Source organism: Triticum dicoccoides, chromosome 4A (genome assembly GCF_002162155.2).
Source record: "Triticum dicoccoides isolate Atlit2015 ecotype Zavitan chromosome 4A, WEW_v2.0, whole genome shotgun sequence".
NCBI classification, from domain to species: domain Eukaryota; kingdom Viridiplantae; phylum Streptophyta; class Magnoliopsida; order Poales; family Poaceae; genus Triticum; species Triticum dicoccoides.
The window spans coordinates 723,126,745-723,154,390 of NC_041386.1; the positions used below are offsets into that span (position 1 = coordinate 723,126,745).

Here is a 27,646-nt window from a genome sequence, read left to right on the forward strand (position 1 = left end):
CACACTTGATAGCTCATTTCTGAGAACACCTTTTTAAAATAATTACCGTATTACAAGTTTATTATTTTTCCTGGAAACTTGGTCACATATAATGACACAATGCGAAGGTTTTCCAATTTTTTGAATTTTTTATGCCCGTTTCCAAATGCGGTCAAAACGGCGGGCTTGACCGTTCCTAGCTAGTGGTTGAATCTTGGAATTTTTTTGGTGTTTCTATGATTAAATAGATACTTATGTACCTAGAAATGATTTTTGGGAAAAATAAAGAGCAAACTATGAGGCAGCTATAGTTCAAATTTGACCCGTTTCCAACTGAATCGACGACAATTTGTCTTTTTCATCAGAGGTGGATCAAAACTTTTTTCACCCAACCATTTTGTCAATTGTGCATTATATATTGCCTAGTATTTTAGAAAAATGATTTGGTCCAATTTTGCAACAATTATTTGGTAGTTCCTTCACAAAAAAACCTCATTTCGGGCACTCGGAAAATGAAAAATGGTTTTTTCGTCCAAAGAAAATGAAAACTTCCTTAGGCAACATTGTTTGCCATTCTAATATGCACCCTTGTGCATAATATGAGATCATTTGAACAAACTATGCCATGAATGTGGCCATAAGATTGATCATTTGGCTTGAAAGCCATTGATCTCCACACTTGATAGCTCGTTTCTGAGAACACTTTTTTAAAATAATTGCCGTATTACAAGTTTGTTATTTTTCCTGGAAACTTGTCCACACATAATGACACAATGCGAAGGTTTTCCAATTTTTTTATTTTTGTTTATTTTTTTATGCCCGTTTCAAAATGCGGTCAAAACGGCAGGAATGACCGTTCCTAGCTAGTGGTTGAATCTTGGAATTTTTTTGGTGTTTCTATGATTAAATAGATACTTATGTAACTAGAAATGATTTTTGGAAAAAATAAATAGCAAACTATGAGGCAGCTACAGTTCAAATTTGACCCGCTTCCAACTGAATCGACGGCAATTTGTCTTTTTCACGAGAGGTGGATCAAAACTTTTTTCACCCAACCATTTGGTCAATTGTGCATTAAATATGTCCTAGTATTTTATAAAAATGATTTGGTCCACTTTTGCAACAATTATTTGGTAGTTCCTTCACAAAAAACCTCCTTTCGGGCACTCGGAAAATGAAAAATGGTTTTTTCGTCCAAAGAAAATGAAAAACTTCCTTAGGCAACATTGTTTGCCATTCTAATATGCACCCTTGTGCACAATATGAGATCATTTGAACAAACTATGCCATGAATATGGACATAAGATTGATCATTTGGCTTGAAAGCCATGAATCTTCACGCTTGATAGCTCGTTTCTGAGAACACTTTTTTTATAATAATTGCCGTATTACAAGTTTGTTATTTTTCCTGGGAACTTGGCCACATATAATGACACAATGCGAAGGTTTACCATTTTTTTGATTTTTTTTTGAATTTTTTATGCCCGTTTCAAAATGCGGTCAAAACGGCGGGAATGACCGTTCCTAGCTAGTGGTTGAATCTTGGAATTTTTTTGGTGTTTCTATGATTAAATAGATACTTATGTAACTAGAAATGATTTTTGGAAAAAATAAATAGCAAATTATGAGGCGGCTGCAGTTCAAATTTGACCTGCTTCCAGCTGAATCGGCGAAAATTTGTCTTTTTCACGAGAGGTGGATCAAAACTTTTTTCACCCAACCATTTTGTCAATTGTGCATTAAATATGTTCTAATATTTTAAAAAGTTGATTTTGTCCAATTTTACAACAAATATATTGTAGGCCCCTCACAAAAAACTCATTTTGGGCACTTGAGAAATGAAAAATGAATTTTTAATCAGCTAGACCAATTTTTTAGTCAATTACGACCAATTTAGATGGTCGTGACATCGTAGCCGTGTGCTGCATTTTAATTTGTCTGTGGGCATTTCACGCGGATCGTGGATGGACACCGTCAGATGCTCGCGAATCCAACGGCAGTCCTCACCGCAAGCCCACCTAAGGCAAAACCCTAGTCCTCGTGGTCATTTTCCATCCACCCCCCACCTCCATTCTTTCTCCCCTCGCTCTCTTCTCCGTCCGCGCACGCCTCCCCTCCCTGCTCCCTCCCATGGCGAACCCCGTCGCCTCCCCTCTCCTCCTCCACTCCCCGACCTTCCCGCCCCGCTGCCTCACCATCCCCAGCACCACGGCCTCCACCACCAATCCGCCATGCCGTCCTCGCTCCGCTGCCGCCGCCACCTCCATCGTCATCTCCCTCTCTCCCTCTCCCCGATCTCTGAGCCAGCCACCACCCATGGCGCCAGCCAGAGCAGCCACCAGCTATGGCGATGGCGAGGCTAGAGGCCGCCGGATCCGGGATCAGGGTGGCGCATAGCCCCTCCTCCCGTGAGATCCTCTGCATCGAGCAGCTCCTCTGCACGCTGCACCTTGTCCCCATCCAGATCAAGCAGTTCCTCTTTGTCCGCTCTACCAATCCCCTCCGTCAGCTGTTACTACGCAGTACACTTCCACCGCTTCCGCCGCCTCCCAAGTCGCCGTCCTCCTGATCCCCTCCCCTTCCCCTTCCTCTGCTCTGGACACCCCATCTCCGTCGAGCCGGGCGCCCCATCCACCTCTAAGGGCGTAGACGGCGTTGGCGTATGAGCAATGGCGCCGCCCGGATCGTGACGGTGGGCGTACGTGCGGATCATGGCCGGCACCATCGTCGGCGGCGGCCTCGGCTTCTACGTCATGCTCCGCATCGAGACCTCCTACAAGGTACGGCAACTCCTGTCGCACCAACCTGCCGCGATCTGTGGACCATTTGGTTGAAGCCGCGGTGCTTACTCCCGCTTTTCTTTGTCGTGTGCAGGTGAGGATGGAGGAGAGGCTACGTCGATGGCAAGCTGGAGTGCCTCTACCATGGCTGGCAGTTGGACGGCCAGGGTAAGTGCGTCAAGATCCCACAGGTCCCACCATTCCACACTTCTTTTCAGTCTGTTGTGTTCGTGTGAGTATGTATTATGATATGGTTGTCCAAACTATTTCCATGCATTAAATTGTCACAGCGATGAAGAGCTGCTAAGCCAGGGCCTCTCATTGAATGATGATTTGCAGCGTGTTCTAGCAAAACATGATGCAATTGCTGTAGGCATAGCTGTTCGGGTAGAAAAGCCAAAACTACCACAGGCCCCTGTGAATAGTTCCCCACCAGCAAAGCCAGAGGGGCCAAAAGAGCCAACTCAAATGTACTCACGTTTGATTGTTCTCATGAATAATCATCTGTCCAATACATGATGTGATCCGTTCTGAAATCGTGCTAGTTGTTTAGTTTCGCCAGGTTAACTGTCTACATCAGATCCATCATTCATACTCAGGTTGACTGTATGACATACTACTGCAATTTGCACTAGCCTAGCTTTGATTTTTTTTGCTAGGAATAGAATTGACATGCTGCTAGTGTCCATTTAGCAGTTTTTTACTATGTTTTGGCCTAGTCTTGTTCACGTGTATAATAAACATCCTGAATGCTCATTTAGCAGTGTATAAATAACACTGCTAGTTTTGTTCACGTGTATTCAGATTAATACACTGTGTTATTAAACTGCACAATGCTCATCCTGTTGGCTACTTGTCGATGTTCTCCGCATAACTATAGGCTGCCATGTCTTTTCCACTTTCCTTTAAGCTTTCTGTAATGCTAACTTGACGGTAACCCTATAGTTTGTTGGCTGTTGGAACCCAGCAGCGGCGCTTCCATTTTAACACATGTACTAGTGTGCTAAAACTTGCAAAAGACACAAATCTTGAGCTTTCTTTATCGGCTTGTTGCTGCTGCTCCTTGTGTACAATGATTGATGTTGCTCTAGCTAGTGTTGTAGAGGAAGAAAGAGGATGTATTTATATTACTTGCTTCTGCTGCTTATATATAGACATGTATGTATGTTTACTTCATTTCTTCCTTGTTTCTCCGATCCCCTCCTAATGAATTTGTTTGTTCGATTTGGATTTGCAGGCTTGTCCCTGGACCAGATGTTCAAGTACATCCCCATCCACCGCATCGACCTGGAGTCAGGTATGTAGTCGTCTTGTTGAACAAATCAGACAGATGCTTCATGGCCTAATGCTTGATGCTAAGCATTAATACATGGATCTGTAGCGGTCTAGATGAAGAGCGTGATTTGATTTGTTTGGGTTTGAATTGATCGTGTGCGTGTGTGTGTGTGTGTGTGTGTGTGTGTGTGTGTGTGTGCTTAAGTTACTACTGTACTGTTCCTTTACGTCCTGCTACAGTTTGACACTATTAATTAGGCTTGCTGGACATGTCATGGTACAAGCCTTTATCTTTTTTAGCATCAAGAAATGTTTATCTACTGTAAAGTACTATTAACTAGGATATGACAGTAACTATAACAACAGTAACTGTTTGGAGAAATGACTCCAAACAGAGTTGCATAATTACCAATGATACATTTTTTCTAATTTTTGCATGAGAACAAACTGGTGTAGCAAGCTGGACTATGCAGCCATGAATTAGGAAGTAGCATATTCAGTTTTGCTAATAGAAAATAAATGTATTAAAAACTTTAAAAACTGCATAATAAGTACTTGTTCATGTTTGGTTTTCTCTAAACTTTGTTTGTATGATTAAGGGCAAATTTACTTGGTTCTTTTCTCTAAACTGTGCTTGGAACATTCCTTTTTATGATCTAAAATTGCCTTCCTGTGATGATGCAGGTGCCCAGTTTGTGCTCGCTACCGAAGGAGCTCCATGTTGAAGAAGATTGAAGACACTTGTAGAGCTACAGGGTTAACACCAGGGCACCGTATCACGTGTAGAGCTTGTAGAGCTTGTATATGTTAGAGCTCATTATGTGTAAAGCTTGTAAAGTATATGTTATTTGTACAATAGGAGCTCTGTACTGAATCTGGCTGATAATATTTGGAGTATTATGTGTGTGTTTTGTTTGTGCCAATTTAAATACTGGTTATTTATTTACTGTTCAATTGAAATATGAAGAATATGAACTTGCTAGCTGGGACCCACGTACCTGAACCTGACATCTGGGACCCATTTAACTAGTGGACCTTTTTATATTACAAAAAAACTAAAACTTTCTAGCGGAAAAGGCCACGGCCCAAAAATGAGAAGGCTTAATTGTTTGGCTTGGCCCATCTACATAGCCAAAATTAATATGAGAAAAAAAACACTAATAGGCTGAATTAATGGGCCCGGCCCATGTAAAATTCCCAATTGGACCGGGCTGAATCTTGTGCCACGTCAGATCGCCACGCTGGATGCCTACGTGGCCTGGGGAGGTTGCTGGTGACCAAAACGCCACAGTAGGAATATTTTGGTCGTAAACGTCTTTGACCATTCCAGAAGAAAGGTTGCTATAGTCAGTTTACGACGGCCAGCTTTTGACCTTCTGTTTTTGGTCACAAAAAGGTCGTAAATGGAAATTTGTGACCTATCAGTGACCAATAGTGGTGGTCACAAGTTGACATATTTCTTGTAGTGTTCTATTCTTTTTCCTTCCGCAAGAGGCACGGTTTTGATTCCTGCGCGAGGCATGGTTGTGCTTTGGGAGAGGCACGGCCGAGCCTCTCGGGAAAAAAGAGTGTTTTCTATTTTTTCCTTTCGTGAGAGGCACGATTTTGCTTTCGCGAGAGGAACGGTCGGGCCTCTCGAAAATGGAAAAACACGCTTTTTAAATATTTTTCCCTTCCACGTGAGGCATAGTTTTACTTCGCGAGAGGCACGGTTATGCTATCACTTCATATCCCGTTAGTTCCTTCTTTTTGTCACCAAATTCATTCTTCTAATCTGTGTATCTTCTTATTTTTCTAATGTGCTGCAGAGAAGCTAGAATTACTTGCTGGAGCAAGGGCTGTTGTCTTTCTGTCTAAGGCTCTAAGCCATGTCTGGGACCCAAGGTTGGGCAGACCTCCCAGAAGGCCTGCTGCACTCTATCGTCGCTCGGATGGGTCTGGGCTCTGCCCCGGACCTTCTTGCATTTGCTGCCACCTGCCGCTCTTGGGGTACTGCTTTTGCCGGCTCCATAGCAACATTCCCACCTCTCCTTCTCCAACCTGATGTCTCTTCTTCCCATCCTAATGCTAGCTCCTTTAGCAACAACCTGGTACCCAATCGTCCATATCTTGTCATAGATATAGCCAAAGTCAACCAAGGTGCCAACCTTTGCTCTGAGATTCCTCTACGTCTAGAATGGTTTTCCTTCATGGGGGCTTCCTTTGGCCATCTCATTTTGTACAACAAAAAATCTTGTATCATTGTTGATGTGTCTAGAGGTGTTAGCTGTCTCACCTCCACAACTACCACTTGTTGAATGTGCTGAGCCCAACTATGGTGCCCTTACTGCTCCTCTCACATCACCCAACTCACATCTCATTATTGAGGCTGGACCACATAATCTGTTTTGGCGTGTTGGTAGTGACTCATGGGTGAGAAGCTCTACTTGTCATGGACATATCAAGCAAGTCGTGGTCTTCAAAGGACGGGTCTTTGGCATGGATTCTGATCGCAGAATCTTCAAAGTGCACTTGTCACCCCAGGTAAGCATCCAAGAACTACCAGTCATCGAGTCAAGCATGATCAATAAACGGAATCTGTCCAATGCATGGTTGGTGGCTTGTGGCGATATGCTTCTCTTAGTCGGCTTTCGGGGATCTATTCTAGTATCAGGGGTAACCTTCGAAGTCTTTCGCCTTGACCTATCTTTTGAGCCTGCATTATGGTTCAAGGTGGAGAAGCTAGAGCATTGGGCGATATTCATCAACACGGACAAGAGAAGCCAGGCATTGTCTTGCATGAACCCAGAGATATGGGGAGGGCGGAGCAACTGCATATACTGCTATAACCATGAGTCTGAACGTTGGATTGCACTTGAGCTCGGCAAGCCGCTGCAGGGAGATGTCTTTATTTTCATGGGCTGTGACGGCAAGGTGCAACCTATGTGGGTTGTCCCCAGCATGCTCTCTCTGTGTAGGTGATTATGATGATCATGATGCGTGGCTCCTATATTTTATGTTGAAGCAGATCCTATTATTGCAAGGATGTCTGAGAATCTATCCATGTTTGGTAGTTGTCGATCGTCGAATTTCGTAACTTGTAGTAATGCATTATGTTGGTCTCAACAGATTCTAAATTTCAGCATGATGGTCTTGAATTATTTCCTCATGTGGTTACTATGTTTGGTGATGTTGTTTCATTCATCGTGATGTTGCTAATTGCGGTAATGCGCATGTAGTGAATTCCTTACTGTGATTAATTGGCGTTCAATGTGTTTCTGCCATTGGTTATGCTCAAGGCCAAGTGTATTTAGGTGGGGTTTCTAGTTATTCTTCAAGCTTGTTTTCACATTTCCCTGCTAAATCTGCAGCTTTATATTTCCTTTTTATGCAACAGAAACCGCCAACGTCCGGGTTTAACGTTGTTTGTTCATATTTCAGTCATCTTGTTTGTCGATTGTGCTTCGTGCTCCTCAACCTGAGCACTAGAACTGTTCTTTCAGTGAGCTGCACAATGTTAGTTCTGAATGTGAGATTTTTTATGTTGCAGCGGGTTTGGTTTTATCCTTCATGTGGTTTCCCTTTCTATACTTTTGGTTTGCTAAATTTGGTTTTACGACTGAGGTATGACAACGTGAGAAATATATCTTGCATTTCTAGTTCCATTCAGTTTCTCGATTTAAAGTCTTTTGTAGGCTCTCTAAACCCCTAGAAATCTTCAGGAAGAAGATTACATCGTGCACTCGCAAGAATTCATGTAATCTAGAGTAATCCAGTAACTCTGCCAGACTTTGATTTCCTTTTTATGCGATGGAAATTGTGGGCGACCTGGTTTCGAACAATGTTTGTTCATACTTGAGTACTGAACTGAACATTGCTGCCTGTGCCTGAACCGAGAACTGAACTGAACTAATATTTCAGTGAGCTGCACAATGCTTGTTGTGAAAGTAGGTTTCTTTTTGCTGATGCTGCAGCAGGTCTGATTTTGTCTTTCATGTGGTTTCCTTTCTACGCTTTTGGTTTGCTGATATTTTTTTTCCGGCGGAGCAACAACAACTCCATAGAAATCTTGTGATAAAGGTGTATGAAAATGTGCATGAAAATGTAAAAAAATTGTTCATGTAATTCATAAAAAAAGGTTGTACCTTCAAAGAATATCCATAACATTTAAAAGATGTTCGTGTGTTTAAAAATATATCTCATGACATTTAATAAAATGATTATGAAATGAAAAAAAATAAAGTTTCACAATTTAAGAAAAATGTTCATAACATTTTTGAAAATTGTTCAACATGTGTTTAAAAAATTTCTAACATTTAACAGATTTAAAAAACTTCTATACTTATTCAGATATAGAAAATGTTTTATAGAATTTTTTAAAAATATAGAAATGTGTATCTAATTCAACATGTATACAAAAATGTTCAATGTCTATTCAATAAATGGTTGGCATGTATTTGAAAAATTATAAAAGAAGAAAAACCAATAAGAAAAGGGAACAAAAAAATCTGATGAAAAACAAAAAGAGAAAGGCATATAAAAGAAGAAGAAAATCTCACATGCATCCTTCCCCAAACCGGCTGAAATCGAGCAGATGGTTCCACGAAACCATTCTTTAACTACAAGCTTCCTAAAACCGCTTCCTGGGGCGACCCACTTCAGTCGATTGCAAGATAATAAGATATAGCAGTGGCGAAGATGGAGAGAAGAAAGCACCTAATCAAGGGGTGCTATTGTTGGGTAACGTAGTAATTTCAAAAAAATTTCTACGCACACGCAAGATCATAGTGATGGCATAGCAATAAGAGGGGAGAGTGTTGTCCACGTACCCTCGTAGACCGTAAGCGGAAGCATTATGACAACGCGGTTGATGTAGTCGTACGTCTTCACGATCCGACCGATCCAAGTACCAAACGTACGGCACCTCCGAGTTCAGCACACGTTCAGCTCGATGACGATCCCCGGACTCCGATCCAGTAAAGTGTCGGGGATGAGTTCCGTCAGCACGACGCGTGATGACGATGATGATGCTCTACCGGCGCAGGGCTTCGCCTAAACTCCGCGACGATATGACCGAGGTGGAATATGGTGGAGGGGGGCACCGCACATGGCTAAGGAACGATCTGTAGATCAACTTGTGTGTCATGGGGTGCCCCTTGCCCCCGTATATAAAGGAGCAAGGGGGAGGGGGCGGCCGGCCAAGGGAGGGCGCGCCAGGGAGGAGTCCTACTCCCACCGGGAGTAGGATTCCCTCCTTTCCTAGTCCAACTAGGAGACCTTCCATGTAGTAGGAGTAGGAGAGAAGGAAAGGGAAGAGAAAAGGGAAGGAAGGAGGGGGTGCGGCCCCTCCCCCTAGTCCAATTCGGACTAGGCCTTGGGGGGGCGCGCGGCCTGCCCTAGGCAGCCCCTCTCTCTTTCCCGTATGGCCCAATAAGGCCCAATACTTCTCCCGGCGAATTCCCGTAACTCTCCGGTACTCCGAAAAATACCCGAATCACTCGGAACCTTTCCGAAGTCCGAATATAGTCGTCCAATATATCGATCTTTATGTATCGACCATTTCGAGACTCCTCGTCATGTCCCCGTTCTCATCCGGGACTCCGAACTCCGTCGGTACATCAAAACTCATAAACTCATAATATAACTGTCATCGTAACGTTAAGCGTGCGGACCCTACGGGTTCGAGAACTATGTAGACATGACCTAGAACTGTTTCCGGTCAATAACCAATAGTGGAACCTGGATTTTCATATTGACTCCAACATATTCTACGAAGATCTTTATCGGTCAAACCGCATAACAACATACGTTGTTCCTTTGTCATCGGTATGTTACTTGCCCAGAGATACCTCGTTCAATCTCATTACCGGCAAGTCTCTTTACTCGTTCCGTAATACATCATTCCGTAACTAACTCATTAGTTACAATGCTTGCAAGGCTTAAGTGATGTGTATTACCGAGAGGGCCCAGAGATACCTCTCCGATAATCGGAGTGACAAAACCTAATCTCGAAATATGCCAACCCAATATGTACCTTCGGAGACACCTGTAGTACTCCTTTATAATCACCCAGTTATGTTGTGACGTTTGGTAGCACCCAAAGTGTTCCTCCGGTAAACGGGAGTTGCATAATCTCATAGTTACAGGAACATGTATAAGTCATGAAGAAAGCAATAGCAACATACTAAATGATCAAGTGCTAGGCTAACGGAATGGGTCATGTCAATCACATCATTCTCCTAATGATGTGATCCCGTTAATCAAATGACAACACATGTCTATGGTTAGGAAACATAACCATCTTTGATTAATGAGCTAGTCAAGTAGAGGCATACTAGTGACGTTATGTTTGTCTATATATTCACACATGTATTATGTTTTCGGTTAATACAATTCTAGCATGAATAATAAACATTTATCATGAAATAAGGAAATAAATAATAACTTTATTATTGCCTCCAGGGCATATTTCCTTCAGTCTCCCACTTGCACTAGAGTCAATAATCTAGTTCACATCGCCATGTGATTTAACACCAATATTCATATCTGTATATGATTAACACCCATAGTTTACATCGTCATGTGACCAACACCCAAATGGTTTACTAGAGTCAATAATCTAGTTCACATCGCTTATGTGATTAACACCCAAAGAGTACTAAGGTGTGACCATGTTTTGCTCGTGAGAGAAGCTTAGTCAATGGGTCTGTCACATTCAGAGCCGTATGTATTTTGCAAATATTCTTTGTCTACAATGCTCTGCACGGAGATACTCTACCTGATTGCTCCCACTTTCAATATGTATCTAGATTAAGACTTAGAGTCATCTGGATCAGTGCCAAAACTTGTATCAACGTAACCCTTTACGATGAACCTTTTTGTCACCTCCATAATCGAGAAACATATCCTTATTCCACTAAGGATAATTTTGACCAATGTCCAGTGATCTACTCCTAGATCACTATTGTACTCCCTTGCCAAAACAGGGCAAAGTATACAATAGGCCTGGTCCATAGCATACTTTTATAGAACCTATGACTGATGCATAGGAGGTGACTTTCATTCTCTTTCTATTTTCTGCTGTGGTCGGGATTTGAGTCTTACTCAATTTCATACCTTTGCAACACAGGCAAGAACTCTTTCTTTGACTGCTCCATTTTGAACTACTTCAATATCTTGTCAAGGTATGTACTTATTGAAAATATTACCAAGCATCTTGATGTATCTCAATAGATCTTGATGCTCAATATGTAAGTAGCTTTGCCGAGGTCTTTCTTTGAAAAAAAAACTCCTTTTAAACACTCCTTTATGCTTTGCAGAATAATTCTACATTATTTCTGATCAACAATATGTCATTCACATATACTTATCAGAAATGTTGTAGTGCTCCCACTCACTTTCTTGTAAATACAGGCTTCACCGCAAGTCTGTATAAAACTATATGCTTTGATCAACTTATCAAAGCGTATATTCCAACTCTGAGATGCTTGCACCAGTCCATAGATGGATCGCTGGAGCTTGCACATTTTGTTAGCACCTTTAGGATTGACAAAACCTTCTGGTTATATCATATACAACTCTTCTTTAATAAATCCATTAAGGAATGTAGTTTTGACATCCATTTGCCAAATTTCATAAAATGTGGCAGTTGCTAACATGATTCGGACAGACTTTTAAGCATCGATACGAGTGAGAAAATCTCATTGTATTCAACACCTTGAACTTTGTCAAAAACCTTTTTCGACAAGTCTAGCTTTGTAGATAGTAACACTACTATCAGCATCTGTCTTCCTCTTGAAGATCCATTTATACAATATGGCTTGCCGATCATCGGGCAACTCCACCAAAGTCCACACTTTGTTCTCATACATGGATCCCATCTCAGATTTCATGGCCTCAAGCCATTTCGCGGAATCTGGGCTCATCATCGCTTCCTCATAGTTTGTAGGTTCATCATGGTCTAGTAACATGACTTCCAGAACACGATTACCGTACCACTTTGGTGCGGATCTTACTCTGGAAGACCTACGAGGTTTGGTAGCAACTTGATCTGAATTTTCATGATCATCATCATTAATTTCCTCACTAATTGGTGTAGGAATCACTGGAACTGATTTCTTTGATGAACTACTTTCCAATAAGGGAGAAGGTACAATTACCTCATCAAGTTCTACTTTCCTCCCACTCACTTCTTTCGAGAGAAACTCCTCTAGAAAGGATCCATTCTTAGCAATGAATGTTTTGCCTTCGGATCTGTGATAGAAGGTGTACCCAACAGTTTCCTTTGGGTATTCTATGAAGACACACTTCTCCGATTTGGGTTCGAGCTTATCAGGTTGAAAACCTTTTTCATATAAGCATTGTAACTCCAAACTTTAAGAATCGACAACTTAGGTTTACTGCTAAACCATAGTTCATACGGTGTCGTCTCAACGGATTTAGATGGTGCCCTATTAAACGTGAATGCAGTTGTCTCTAATGCATGACCCCAAAACAATAGTGGTAAATCGGTAAGATACATCATAGATCACACCGTATCCAGTAAAGTGTGGTTACGACATTCGGACACACCATAACGTTGTGGTGTTCCAGGTGGCATGAGCTGTGAAACTATTCCACATTGTTTTATATGAAGGCCAAACTCGTAACTCAAATATTTTCCTCCACGATCAGATCGTAGAAACTTTATTTTCTTGTTACGATGATTCTCCACTTCACTCTGAAATTCTTTGAACTTTTCAACTATTTCAGACTTATGTTTCATCAAGTAGATATACGCATATCTGCTCAAATCATCTGTGAAGGTCAGAAAATAACGATACTTGCCACGAGCATCAATACTCATTGGATCGCATACATCGGTATGTATTGTTTCCAATAAGTCAGTAGCTCGTTCCATTGTTCCGGAGAACGGAGTTTTAGTCATCTTGCCCAAAAGGCACGGTTTGCAAGCATCAAATGATTCATAACCAAGTGATTCCGAAAATCCATCTTTATGGAGTTTCTTCATGCGCTTTACACCGATATGACCCAAACGGCAGTGCCACAAATAAGTTGCACTATCATTATTAACTTTGCATCTTTTGGCATCAATATTATGAATATGTGTATCACTACGATCGAGATCCAACAAACTATTTTCATTGGGTGTATAACCGTCGAAGGTCTTATTCATGTAAATAGAATAACAATTATTCTTTAACTTCAAATGAATAACCGTATCACAATAAACATGATCAAATCATATTCATGCTCAACGCAAACGCCAAATAACATTTATTTAGGTTTAACACTAATCCCGAAAGTATAGGGAGTGTACGATGATGATCATATCAATCTTGGAACCACTTCCAACACTCATCGTCACTTCCCTTTCAACTAGTCTCTGTTTATATAACTCCTATTTCGAGTTACTAATCTTAGCAACTGAACAAGTATCAAATACTCAGGGGCTACTATAAACACTTAGTAAGGCACACATCAATAACCTGTATATCAAATATACCCTTGTTCACTTCGCCATCCTTCTTATCCACCAAATATTCAGGGCATTTCCGCTTCTAGTGACCATTTCCTTTGCAGTATAATCACTCAGTTTCAGGCTTTGGTCCAGCTTTGGGCTTCTTCGCGGGAGTGACAACTTGTTTGCCATTCTACTTGAAGTTTCCCTTTCTTTTCCTTTGCCCTTTTCTTGAAACTAGTGGTCTTGTCAATCATCAACACTTGATGCTCTTTCTTGATTTCTACCTTCGTCGATTTCAACATTACGAAGAGCTCGGGAATTGTTTTCGTCATCCCTTGCATACTATAGTTCATCACGAAGTTCTAGTAACTTAGTGATGGTGACTAGAGAATTCTGTCAATCACTATCTTATCTGGAAGATTAACTCCCACTTGATTCAAGCGATTGAAGTACCCAGACAATCTGAGCACATGCTCACTAGTTGAGCGATTCTCCTCCATCTTTTAGCTATAGAACTTGTTGGAGACTTCATATCTCTCAACTCAGGTATTTGCTGGAAATATTAACTTCAACTCTTGGAACATCTCATATGGTCCATGACGTTCAAAACATCTTTGAAGTCCCGATTCTAAGCCGTTAAGCATGGTGCACTAAACTATCAAGTAGTCATCATATTGAGCTAGCCAAACGTTCATAACGTCTGCATCTGCTCCTGCAATAGGTTTGTCACCTAGCAGTGCATCAAGGACATAATTCTTCTGCGCAGCAATGAGGATAAACCTCAGATCACTGATCCAATCCGCATCATTGCTACTAACATTTTTCAACACAATTTTCTCTAGGAACATATCAAAATAAACATATGAAAGCAACAACGCGAGATATTGATCTACAACATAATTTGCAAAATACTACCAGGACTAAGTTCATGATAAATTTAAGTTCAATTAATCATATTACTTAAGAACTCCCACTTAGACAGACATCTCTCTAGTCATCTAAGTGATCACATGATCCAAATCAACTAAACCATAACCGATCATCACGTGAGATGGAGTAGTTTTCAATGGTGAACATCACTATGTTGATCATATCTACTATATGATTCACGCTCGACCTTTTGGTCTCCGTGTTCCGAGGCCATATCTGCATATGCTAGGCTCGTCAAGTTTAACCTGAGTATTCTGCGTGTGCAAAACTGGCTTGCACCCGTTGTAGATGGACGTAGAGCTTATCACACCCGATCATCACGTGGTGTCTGGGCACGACGAACTTTGGCAACGGTGCATACTCAGGGAGAACACTTCTTGATAATTTTTAGTGAGAGATCATCTTAAAATGCTACCGTCAATCAAAGCAAGATAAGATGCATAAAGGATAAACATCACATGCAATCAATATAAGTGATATGATATGGCCATCATCATCTTGTGCTTGTGATCTCCATCTCCGAAGTACCGTCGTGATCACCATCGTCACCAGCGCGACACCTTGATCTCCATCGTAGCATCGTTGTCGTTTACGCCATCTATTGCTTCTACGACTATCGCTACCGCTTAGTGATAAAGTAAAGCAATTACAGGGCGTTTGCATTTCATAAAATAAAGCGACAACCATATGGCTCCTGCCAGTTGCCGATAACTTCGGTTACAAAACATGATCATCTCATACAATAAAATATAGCATCACGTCTTGACCATATCACATCACAACATGCCCTGCAAAAACAAGTTAGATGTCTTCTACTTTGTTGTTGCAAATTTTACGTGGCTGCTACGGGCTTAGCAAGAACCGTTCTTACCTACGCATCAAAACCACAACGATAGTTTGTCAAGTTGGTGCTGTTTTAACCTTCGCAAGGACCGGGCATAGCCACACTCAATTCAGCTAAAGTGAGAGAGACAGACACCCGCCAGTCACCTTTAAGCACGAGTGCTCGTAACGGTGAAACTAGTCTCGCGTAAGCATACGCGTAATGTCGGTCCGGGCCGCTTCATCTCACAATACCGCTGAGCCAAAGTATGACATGCTGGTAAGCAGTATGACTTGTATCGCCCACAACTCACTTGTGTTCTACTCGTGCATATGACATCTACGCATAAACCTGGCTCGGATGCCACTGTTGGGTAACGTAGTAATTTAAAAAAAAATCCTACGCACACACAAGATCATGATGATGGCATAGCAACGAGAGGGGAGAGTGTTGTCCACGTACCCTCGTAGACCGTAAGAGGAAGCATTATGACAACGCGGTTGATGTAGTCGTACGTCTTCACGATCCGACCGATCCAAGTACCAAACGTACGGCACCTCCGAGTTCAGCACACGTTCAGCTCGATGACGATCCCCAGACTCCGATCCAGTAAAGTGTCGGGGATGAGTTCCGTCAGCACGACGGCGTGATGACGATGATGATGCTCTACCGGCGCAGGGCTTCGCCTAAACTCCGCGACAATATGACCGAGGTGGAATATGGTGGAGGGGGGCACCGCACACGGCTAAGGAACGATCCGTAGATCAACTTGTGTGTCATGGGGTGCCCCCTTGCCCCCGTATATAAAGGAGCAAGGGGGAGGGGGTGGCCAGCCAAGGGAGGGCGCGCCAGGGAGGAGTCCTACTCCCACCGGGAGTAGGATTCCCTCCTTTCCTAGTCCAACTAGGAGACCTTCCATGTAGTAGGAGTAGGAGAGAAGGAAAGGGAAGAGAAAAGGGAAGGAAGGAGGGGGTGCGGCCCCTCCCCCTAGTCCAATTCGGACTAGGCCTTGGGGGGCGCGCGGCCTGCCCTAGGCAGCCCCTCTCTCCTTCCCGTATGGCCCAATAAGGCCCAATACTTCTCCCGGCGAATTCCCGTAACTCTCCGGTACTCCGAAAAATACCCGAATCACTCGGAACCTTTCCGAAGTCCGAATATAGTCGTCCAATATATCGATCTTTATGTATCGACCATTTTGAGACTCCTCGTCATGTCCCCGTTCTCATCCGGGACTCTGAACTCCGTCGGTACATCAAAACTCATAAACTCATAATATAACTGTCATCGTAACGTTAAGCGTGCGGACCCTACGGGTTCGAGAACTATGTAGACATGACCTAGAACTGTTTCCGGTCAATAAACAATAGTGGAACCCGGATGTTCATATTGGCTCCTACATATTCTACGAAGATCTTTACCGGTCAAACCGCATAACAACATACGTTGTTCCCTTTGTCATCGGTATGTTACTTGCCCAAGATTCGATCGTCGGTATCCTATACCTAGTTCAATCTCGTTACCGGCAAGTCTCTTTACTCGTTCCGTAATACATCATTCCGTAACTAACTCATTAGTTACAATGCTTGCAAGGCTTAAGTGATGTGTATTACCGAGAGGGCCCAGAGATACCTCTCCCACAATCGGAGTGACAAAACCTAATCTCGAAATATGCCAACCCAACATGTACCTTCGGAGACACCTGTAGTACTCCTTTATAATCACCCAGTTACGTTGTGACGTTTGGTAGCACCCAAAGTGTTCCTCCGGTAAACGGGAGTTGCATAATCTCATAGTTACAGGAACATGTATAAGTCATGAAGAAAGCAATAGCAACATACTAAACGATCAAGTGCTAGGCTAACGGAATGGGTCATGTCAATCACATCATTCTCCTAATGATGTGATCCCGTTAATCAAATGACAACACATGTCTATGGTTAGGAAACATAACCATCTTTGATTAACGAGCTAGTCAAGTAGAGGCATACTAGTGACATTATGTTTGTCTATATATTCACACATATATTATGTTTCCAGTTAATACAATTCTAGCATGAATAATAAACATTTATCATGAAATAAGGAAATAAATAATAACTTTATTATTGCCTCTAGGGCATATTTCCTTCAGCCACTTGGATGGCTTCCATAGTGGTAATTTTGGCCCACGCTGGAGATGCCGCATGGCGAGCGTAGCGAGCGAATGTGGCTCAACCACGGTGGGACATGTTTTTTCCTTCTTTCTTCGTGTACTAATAAACTTTTTTCTGAATACACTAAGGTAGTGTATCATTCCACTGATAGGTTAGAGAGAGAAGTTATCAGGGTAGTGTCCTTCGGTGCCGTACACATGGATGGTGGCCTCGAAGGCGCTAAGGTGAGCAGAGAATGTTGCTCAGCCTTTAGAAGGGGAGGTTCAGGTTACATGGATAACTTTGTCTAGCCCTTTGGCGCCGGTTCTAGCACATAGCACAACTTCTTGCTTGATATCGTCGGCGAGTCTGGTGGAAGAGGGGGTGATGATGTCGAAGAGCACCACGTTCCGGTGCTTCCAAATGGCCCAAGCCATGAGGATGGTCAGAGTGCAAAGACCTTTGCGCAGGCAGGTCGGCGTGGCATTTGTGGCGGTCGTCCACCACTCGAAGAAGTCAAGCGTGCCATCCGAGGGTTGCACGGTCATGCGGCTCCATGCCAGGATCTCGTGGCAGATAGTGCGAGAGAAGATGCATCCCCTAAGCATGTGGTGTAGGGTTTCGTGCTCTTGATCACATAGCTTGCAGATGGGGTCGTGAGGTAAGTTGTGTCATGCTTGACTCTCGGGAATCCACCAACGGTCAAGGGAGGCCAGCCATAAGAAGATTCGACGTTGGTGTTGGTAGGAGCCCAAGACTTCCAAATGATGCGCCAGTGGGGTGAGGAAGTAGCTCCGATGAACTGAGCACGCTAGGCGAAACTTGCGGTGTAGGTACCATGGGCGGTCCACTTCCAAGACAGTCGGTCCGGCTTGTTAGAGAGAGTGATCTCCTGTAGACGCCTCCAGAGTTGCACATACTCGAGGGTTGCCACGGGGCTAAGAGTGCCATAGATGTCCGCAATCCAACAACGGTTCGTGAGGGCCTCGGGAAGAAGTCTCTTGCTCCGCGTTGTCGAGGGATGAGTGCTAACAGGTTTGGCGCAATTTCGGAGATGGACTGCAATCGTAGCCAATGGTTGCACCAGAATTTGCATTTGTTGCCATCTCTAAGTGTCCACGTGGTAGAGGCTCGGAAAAGCTCAGAAGCTTCCCGGTCGGAGGGGAGGTGAAGGTGTTTCCAGACACGCTCGGGGTCGGTGGCCAGGAGCCACAACCAGCGTGTGCGCAGCGCGACTCCGTGCGTTCACTACTAGGGAAAAGCCTATACACAGAATCTTACCAGCAGCGCTCCTCAAAATACGACGCTACTGCTACTTAGCAGCAGCGCGTGATAGCAAAACGCGCTGATGAAAGGAAAATAGCAGTAGCACGTCCACACCAAACCGCGCTACTGCTCTAATTTCCATGACCTCGCAACCCAGCTAGTTATAGCAGTAGCGCCCTATACAGAACCGTGCTACTGCTATAGAAGTTAGCAGCAGCGCGCTTCTAAGAAAATCTCTACTGCTAAGATCAGCCCACAAGTTTAGTCCCACCTCGCTCCGCGAACAGAGTGTTTACCACCTTAAATATGTTACTTCTGAAACTATCATAACCAGTTGGTCTTCACTGAACTCTATGTGTAGAATTTGTGGCCGCAATATGAGTCTTCTCTGGTTCCTACCGGAGAGGACTCATATTGACAATTCAGATTGTACACAAAAAGATCATTGATGGCCAATGTATTTTTGCATTGATGTTTTTTTGTATACTTACACTTAGTAGTGGCGCTTTATATGGAAAGCGCTACTGCTATTCAGATTGGTTGTAGCGCGTTTTGGCAAATGCACTACAACTATCCCTACCTTATCCCCACGCGCACGACCGGCCCTCCCTCTCACTCACACTCTCACTCTCGCCCGCGCGCCGATAACCGTCGTCGTACGTCGCCGCCGCCGCCGCCTTCGTCCGTCCGCCGACGAGGTACTCCCCTCCTTCCGTCCCTCCTCCCTCCTCCTAGAACATCCTCCCTCCGCCTGCGGCCGCCCCTCCCTCCTCCTCACACATCCTCCCTCCGCCTGCGGCCGCCCCTCCCTCCTCCGCCACCGCCCTCCTCCCTCCGCCCGCGGCCGCCCCTCCTCCCTCCTCCGCCGACAGCCCTCATCCCACCGCCCTCGACCTCACCGCCGCCACCCGAGCCCACCCAGCACCGCCGCCTCCTTTAATAGTAGTTGTAGTTGTAGTTGTAGTTGTAGTTGTAGTTGAAATAGTTTAGTTGTAGTTGAACTAGTTTAGTTGTAGTTGTAGTTGAACTACTTTAGTTGTAGTTGTAGTTGTAGTTGTAGTTGTAGTTGAACTACTTTAGTTGTAGTTGTAGTTGTAGTTGTAGTTGAACTACTTTGGTTGTAGTTGAACTAGTTTAGTAAGTAAATTAATAAACTAGTTGAACTAGTTGAATTAATAGAACTAATGTATTTTTAGTAAGATAATTAATATAACTAGTTGAACTACTTTATTTTTAGAAAGAAATAGTTTTTTTCTATTTATAGTAAGTTTATATTTAGTAAGAACTAGTTGAATTAATAAAACTAGTTGAACATGTCATATTTGTTGTTATTTTTTAGTTTAAGCAATTATTCGGGATGTATTAGTGATAACTTATACGGTTTTTGCTTTTGCAGAAATCAAGGAGCCCTCCATCATCCCGTCGTCGTCCCGTCACCGACCCCCTCCGACATCGAGGTGAGACCAGCCAAATATCCATGTATACCTTGTGTTGCTCAAATAGGATATGTGGTTGCCCAAGTGGTTGTTAATGTTTAGTTTACACCTCCGAGTGGCCTATGCTTTGCCGAAGTGTTGATTAACTTCCGTTCTGGCAAATTTCAGGCACTCAATATGTCCTTTTTTAGCAAAGGTCATGCCGGATTTTTCCGTGAATTCTGGCATGACTTGTGCTAGAATATGTACAAGTTTAATCTTTGAATTATGAACATAGGAAATGTCGTACTCGGACGACGACAGTCTACCGGGGGAGTGCAGCTGGTGCCACGACGATCGAGGTATGTGCGACAGGTTCGTTGAGCTGGATGAAGATCAGCGCTTCAGCATTAAGCTCGAGGAGACCTTCGATGTTGAAACGGTACGCAACAATGACAAGTGTTTTTTTCGTAATTAAGCATGACTTCAACTATTTCAACGTCTAATTTTCATCTTTTACAATTCAACTAGCTTATCCCATGCCATGCAAGACGCTATGTCTTGAAGAGGATGGGTTTTGAAGACCATGAAAATTTTGAAACAAAGAAAATACACCTAAGGACCCATCATGATTTTTTACTATTACGACATCCGTGCATCTTTTGCATACTTCTAAAACTAGTACATCATTGCTAACTACGAAGTTATTACTATGTTTTTCAACAGAAACTCCCGATGGATTGTGTGCCTCATCTGATGTATGTGAATGGTCGCCTTACAGTTCTGAACATACTGCCAGGTAAATCTAGGGAGCTCACATGTGCATATCGGATTTCTAAAACCGGTGAATACATGTTCATCAAAGAATGGAAAAAATGTATGGACATTCGCAAGGAGGTTCTTGGAAGTAACATTCAGCGAAAGGCAAGAATTGGAGATAGGCTAATCTCCATTCTCCATAATGGGGAGTCAGGGGCTATCTTGTTTTTTGCTATTTTACCTTAGAAAATGTAGTAGGTCTTAATCGAATGTAGTAGGTCCTATGAGGTACAATATGTTTATTATGTGGTAATCTGTTAGAGTTGATAATGAGGAGTACTTGTGATTACGACTAGTGACCAATTTGCTAAGTTGATCTTGAGGAGGTGTTATATGACAATGATGTATTATGATGATAAGTTGTTAATGATATGATGATGATGATGATGATATTATTATATCATTGGGTGAAAGAACCGCAGATTAGTTTCAAGTGGATGGACATCCACTTGAAACTAGTCCACGGTTCTTTCACCCCGTGATGTAATAACTCATTATGATGTAAAAACAATCTCCAAATTCCTGTTGTATGAAAACTTGTGTAAAGGTATATAAATACAACATGAAATAAAAAAGAAATAAAATACTAAATAATAGTAGTAGCGCGGGCAAGGAGAAGCTCTACTCCTAATTACCAGTAGCGCTCTTCCGTAGAAGCGCTACTACTAAGTCAATTTAGCAGTAGCGTGGGTCTAGGCACGCTATTGCTAAGGTTTAGCTGTAGCGCCTTATCAGTAGCGCTCCAGCCTGCACTACTGATAGGCCTAAAACCCGCGCTGCTGCTAGGCTTTTCCCTAGTAGTGGTTGAAGATCGCGAATGGCGACCCACCAAGCTCCAAGGGCCGACAAACCTTTAGCCATGAGACAATGCAAGAGCCGGTGTGCGCATCCTTGTTGCCATGCCATAGGAAGTCTCTGACCAGCCTCTTGATCTTCTTGAGGAGTGGGGGGTTTATAGCCAGCGCAGGTAGCATCACTAGTAGAAAACATGGCTTTCGTTCGGGCCAGGTTAGCCCATTAGTCCCGGTTCAGTCACGAACCGGGACCCATGGGCCCATTGGTCCCGGTTCATGAGGCCAGGGGGACCTGCCGGGCCTCGTGGGGCCATTGGTCCCGGTTCGTCCGGCCCCTTTGATCCCGGTTGGTGGGACGAATCGGGACCAAAGGGCCTCGCTCTTGGCCCACCACCATTGTTCCCGGTTGGTGGCTTGAGCCGGGACCAAAGGGTGGTCTTTAGTACCGGTTCAAGCCACGAACCGGGGCTAATAAACCGGCCAGGGGAGAGGGCTTTTGTGTGTAAAACATTAAAAGCAAAAGGAATTTTCATAAAATAAATAAAAAAAGAAAAATAAAATAAAATAAAATCAATAAGTAGATACAAAATAAAATAAGTAAGTAGAAACAGGAAAAAACTTCAATAAATAAGTACAAACAAAATAAACTTTAATAAAGTGAAATAAATAAACTATAATAAAATAAACAAAAATAGCAACAGTAAGTAGAAACAAAATAAACTTTTATAAAAATTATAGTATTATTGAAACCAAAATTATATAAAATTTATGCAACTAAAATTATCAAAGTATTTTCTGTTCAAAACATTAAAAGAAAAAAGAATTTTCATAAAGAAATTTTTTGTTAGAAACTTTAATAGCAGAAAGAATTATCATAAAGAATTTTCTGTTAGAAACTAAAATAACAAAATATGTTTTTGAATATAATGATAAAACACAGTAATATTTAATAGCATGAAAAAAGAATCACTCAAAAATCTACTTTTATAGTAAAGCTATTCAAAAACTAGTGACTCACACAAATTTCCAAAAATTCAAATTTAAACTATTCAAATTAGAAAACAAATGGCACTAACAGAAAGTTTAAATTTTTTATTACATAAAAGCAAAAGGAATCACTGAAAAACTAGTCAGTATTTTGCTGTAAGTAGAAACAGAATAAAAAACTAAGCAAAAAATAAAAAATAAAAATAAAAAAGTGCCACCTAAAGGGCCACCATGACCTGAATACGACTAGAAACCTAATAATGGGCCAGGATTCAGGCCCGCAGTAGGCCCAGTAGGCCCACAGGCACATACAGTGTGTTTAGTCCCGTAAGACTGCATTTGAGAGGAGCTCGAGAAGGCAGCGGGACTGGGGCTTATAAACCACTCTCGAGCTCCCTCAACTAGCGAGGTGGGACTAAACTTTCATGCCGCAACGCGGGCAGCACAAGGCCTTTAGTCCCGGTTGGTGCCAACAACCGGGACCAATGCCACCCTTTAGTCCCGGTTGGTGCCACCAACCGGGACCCAAGGTCTCTGCTTCCCGCTCTTTGGGTTGCTGAAAAGAGACCTTTGGTCCTGGTGGGTGGCACCAACCGGGATTAAAGGGTGGCATTGGTACCGGTTTTTGGCACGAACCGGGACCAAAAATTGTGTTGCAAAAGTTACATTTAAGGTTAGTTGAGTTGGTGCATTTTAGGTTATTAGTTGTACTGTTAGTGCATTTTAGGAAAATAAGAAGAGAAAGAAGGAGAAGAAGAAGGAGAAGAGGAGAGGAAGAAGTGGAGAAATAAATAAGAAGACGAAAAAAGAAGAAAAAAATGAGGAGAAGAGGAGAAAGGATTTTTCTTCTTCTCCTCTATTCCTTTCTTCTTCCCCTCTTTTTCTTCTTCTTTTTTTTCTTTGATCTTCTCCTCTATTCCTTTCTTCTTCTCCTCTTTTTTCTTCTTCTTCCTCTTCTTATTTTTTATCGGGTATGTCGTTGTCGATATACACCCTTCCTGGTAACTTCGACATGAGAGGGGGGGTCGATATACCCCCTCCCCTATAACTTCGACATGAGGAGAGGGGAGGGGGTCGAGGGTTCGAGTGTCGTCGAGGGTTCGAGGGGTCGAGAGTTCGAGGGTTCTAGGGTTCTAGGGTCAAGGGTTCGAGGGTTCTATGGTCGAGGGTTCAAGGGTCGAGGGTCGAGGGTTCTAGGAATATGCAAAAGTTAGAATTTTTAATGTTAACTTCAGAGAATTTTTTGGGTGATATTATTGTCGAATATGCAAAGAATATGTCAATTTTTTTCGTAGTAGATGATGATTATATATGAAAACTTGGTCAATTTTTTCTGTTGTAATTTTGTTTGATGAATTTTTTCTGTTAAAACTCGTATTAAGTTTGTTCGATGAATGTTTCATGGGAGAGAGGGAGTAAAAACTCATCAGACATGAGGGAGGAGGAGTCCCCTTCCGGTTCCTAACTCTCTCGGGAATTCAACATATATTCAACATGAGGGGGGGGGTCGATACCCCCCCCCCCCCGATAACTTCGACATGAGGGGGGTCGATATACCCCCTCCCCGATAACATTTTTTTCATGTATGTATGTCGTCGTTGTCGATATACCCCCTCCTTTACCAAGCTAGTTAAAAGAGCGTTGTCAACAAGACCACCCCGAACCCTTTAAGCGTTGCCGAGGCCACCCCAAACCCTAGAGAAGCGTCGAGGCCATTAATTAATATAATTCCTTGTTGTGAATAGCTATAGCTAGGTGTACGTTTTCCACTAATATATCCATCTATCATGTTTGTATAATAATTGCCATGTTGTAATATTTGCAGAAACTATGGAGCACGGCCAAGACGAGGAAGCAGAACGGGTGTTGGGGACATAATCGTAGCCGGAGTTGATGTCATGTCGCATCTCAACGAAACCGATGGTCTGGAAGGAGAGGGTGAAGAAGCCGGCTACAGTTATCGAACAATGGAGGAGACCGTGACCAGTGACCGAATGCCGGTGCAAGAAGGAGGCCGCGATGACGGCTCCGGTGACCAAACAGAGTCCGTCCAGGTATATATATTAATTAAGCATGTGCTAACTAGCTAATTAATGCATTTATTGTTTTGGTATCTACACATATTAACTCTCGTCTTTCTTCTTATTTCTAGCCCTCCGGATCAAGAACAACTTCGGTAAAGAGACGAGGCCCAAAGAAAAAGTTGCGATCAGATGAAAGGTTCACAATCACAGCAATCGCGCATGATGGCCAACCGATTGAACCCCTCCGGACCAAGGAGGCATTTACTGCTCAGTGCGGGGTTCTTGTTAGGGACATGATCCCGATCAACGTAGAGCTATGGAATCAGCCTAAGGATGAAGAGCTTCAAGTTTCTTTTGTCGAAGATAGAAATAAACAGGATCTTTAGAAAGCGCTGAAGGTAAATTTCACCCTACCGGAAGAGGAGGATCCAGAGAATCCAGTTATAGAGCCATTGATCAAGTCCTTTGCTCTCAAGAAGATGGTAGATCTATTCAGGAAGTGGAAGAATGACCTGAAAGCAAAGTTTGTCGACAAAGAAAAGACACCAAAATTCATCGGCCGGTACGAGAAGCTCAGAGGTCAATGGGACACATTTGTGGCCAACAAGACATCGGAGAGGAGTAAGAAGATGTCAGCGATAAAAAAGATAAATTCTGCGAAGAAGGAGCATCACCACCGCACGGGGTCAGGTGGCTACCTCAAAGCCCGACCGTTGTGGGCCAAGGCTGAGAACGACATGCTTGATAAAGGGGTCGAACCAGAGACATTGAATTGGCCAGACCGTTATTGGACTTGGTTCTTCGGGGTTGGCGGAACCTTGGACCCTGTAACAGGGAAGTGCGTTTGGACGAGGGAGCAACTGCGAATACCCCTCACGAAGCTTTAGCACTATATTAACGCAACGCAGGAAGGGAAGTTCGTTCTAGACAGAGAGAAGGACGAGCTCACAATGGCCCTTGGGAATCCTGAGCACCCTGGATGGACACGAGGCACGTCAGGCTCCATTCCGTGGAAGGCTGGGTTTCCGGACGCAGGCGGTTACAAATGCCAAGAGAGGAGGAGGAAGGTAGAGCAAAGTGAACTGCAGGAGCTGCACGCAAGGGTACAGAAGCTAGAGGAATGAGATGTAGTTCGAAGCAAGTGACCTGCCGAAGCTACCCCCAAAGCTATCCCGCCATCTCAGCGGAGAAGCAGCGTGTCTTCCACCGAGTTGCTTCAGCTAGAGCCTGTCTTCACGGCTCCTGCTAGCTACCCCATGGATGCTATCACGGAGTCTCAACATTGCCACCTTATGACGCAATGGCAGAAGTACAAAGTCAAGGCGGCTATCGGCTCTGTTCGACTTCCTGAACCCGGCGCAACTTTTCACTGCCGTCCAATTCTAGAAGGATATGCTAGGGTGACGGTGGCAGAAATAACGGAGGGATTTGAGGAGCTCATGTTTGACCACCCTACCGATGAAGGGGAGCCTCGGCTGGGTTCTGCTTTGAAGACTCCATGCCTATGGCGGAAGGAGCTCATCAACCTTCCGAACTGGACGCCTCCGTCGCCTCCTCCTCCTCTGGTGAGTCATGGCACTCCGCCTCCTCCTTCGCCTACTCCTCTGATGAGTGATCAAGGAACTCCGCCTCCTTCTCCGGCGCGTGGCGGCACTCCGCCTCCTCCCCTGCCTGCTCCTCCGGCGAGTGATTAGAGCACTCCTCCTCCTTCTCCGCATGCGCTGGCGCACCCGACCAGCCAGCCTCCTCCTTCTCCGCCTCGTCAGCAAGGGCGGAAGAGACCCGCCACCGCTCCGGCTGCTCCGGCGCGTCGCAGTCCTTATCCTCCGCCTCGTAAGCAACTAAAGAAGAAAGCTGCAGCTGCTCGGCCTGCTCCGGCGTCTAGCAGTACAGGCGGGAGGCAATACAGATTCGGTCCATCTCTCAAGACTCCAGAGAAGTTACCATACGAGATGACCAAGAAGCAAAACGAGGAGATCTGTCAAGCCCAAGTGAGGGACTACTTCGCAACGCAAAGAGCTAAGAGACATCCACCTCCGGAGGAGAAGATAGATCCGGTGAAAGCGAAGCGCACTTTGGATGCCCTGCAGCGACCACCATCGTCTCCGCCGCAAACCAACTATGAGCGTATTACTGAAAAGACATATGAGGAAGCGAAGCGGTCGGGAAGTACTTGCAGTGACAAAAGGTTACAAGAACAAAGAACTTGGAAAAAATTCCCAGCTCGTCGAACAAGCGAACCAATCGTGCCCCCCGCTCAAGGTGTCTAGCGATATCGTCGCTAATCATCCGGGGGTCTTGCCCGGTACCAATCCTGGATATTACGACGATGTACATTTTGATATAATGGAGGTGGACGAATTCAAATACGAGTACGGGAAGCCTCTCGTCAAAGATGGAACTACTCTAACAACGATGATGCGAAGATTCCATGATTGGTACATGGAAACCTGCACAAGTTTTGGGACTGCCGCTGGATCTGGGATGGAAATTCCCGAAAGTAAGTACTACTAGCTAGCTAGTTCCACGCATCTCCCGTTGATTCTAGCTACTTTCATCAATGCCATTTATAATGCTTCATTATCAGTTTGATTGACCTCTATTTCTCATAAAGTGCTTGTGGCAGGAACCCGAAAATAATTACTGTGGATACTACATCTGCGAGTTCATCTACAACATGACGGCCAAGAATAGGCGGGGCTACTCTAAAAGACAATATGAAGTGCGTAAGCAAAAATATTCACAAGTTTATTTTATTACCATCATTTCTGTTGAGTTTCATACATATATATGTATTGACCCCTTATTCGAATTAGATGTGGGAGATGCGGAATGAACTCCTACCACAAGATCGCATGCGAGCAATTCAAGAGGAACTGGCTAGATTCTTTCTTGACCGCGTCATCAATAAAGCCGGAGAATACCACCATGCTTGTGGAAGTTGAGTTCATACGTTAGGGTATTGTAAGAGATCTTACAC

General features: G+C 43.6%; 1 pseudogene; it reads left to right on the forward strand.

Annotated features, from left to right (window-relative positions):
- The first annotated feature begins 2,690 nt into the window (after positions 1–2,690).
- The window catches only part of LOC119284265, a 35,927-nt pseudogene continuing 10,971 nt past the window's right edge, over positions 2,691–27,646 (forward strand).